Raw genomic sequence first — 601 nt, forward strand, 5'->3', positions numbered from 1 at the left:
GCCACCCCACAGCTGGGGCACCCCAAAACACACCCAGGGCCCTGCCACCCACCCTCAGAGCTGGGGCACCCCAAAACACACCCCGGGCTCCCATCGGGGACCCCCCTCCAGCGGGACCAAACCCCAGCACGGTGCAAGGCCAAGGCCACCGGTCCCCAGAGCATCCCTTGGACGGTCCCCCCAGAGCCCTGCCACCCAGCCTCAGAGCTGGGGCACCCCAAAACACACCCCGGGCTCCCATCGGGGACCCCCCTCCAGCGGGACCAAACCCCAGCACGGTGCAAGGCCAAGGCCACCGGTCCCCAGAGCATCCCTTGGACGGTCCCCAAGAGCATCCCCTGAGGGACCCCAACCCCGAAGCCCCTCCAAGAAGCACAGACACCCCCAAACCCCTCTCCCAAACCCACTGACTCTGTGTTTTTAGCCCTTTCTTTCCCTCTTTTCCCTTCCTTCCCCTCGCTGTGCTCGCTCCCCTCGCTCTCCCCCCCTGGCATGGCTCCACGGCCGTTTCCACATTTGAAGGAGCCACGTTGGTTGGAAAAAGCAAAAGCTCCTGGACAATGATCCACAACCTACCGTGCAATTTGGGGAGGGCGTTATT

The sequence above is a fragment of the Geospiza fortis genome, unplaced genomic scaffold, assembly GCF_000277835.1.
Source record: "Geospiza fortis unplaced genomic scaffold, GeoFor_1.0 scaffold1405, whole genome shotgun sequence".
In the NCBI taxonomy this organism is placed as follows: Eukaryota; Metazoa; Chordata; class Aves; order Passeriformes; family Thraupidae; genus Geospiza; species Geospiza fortis.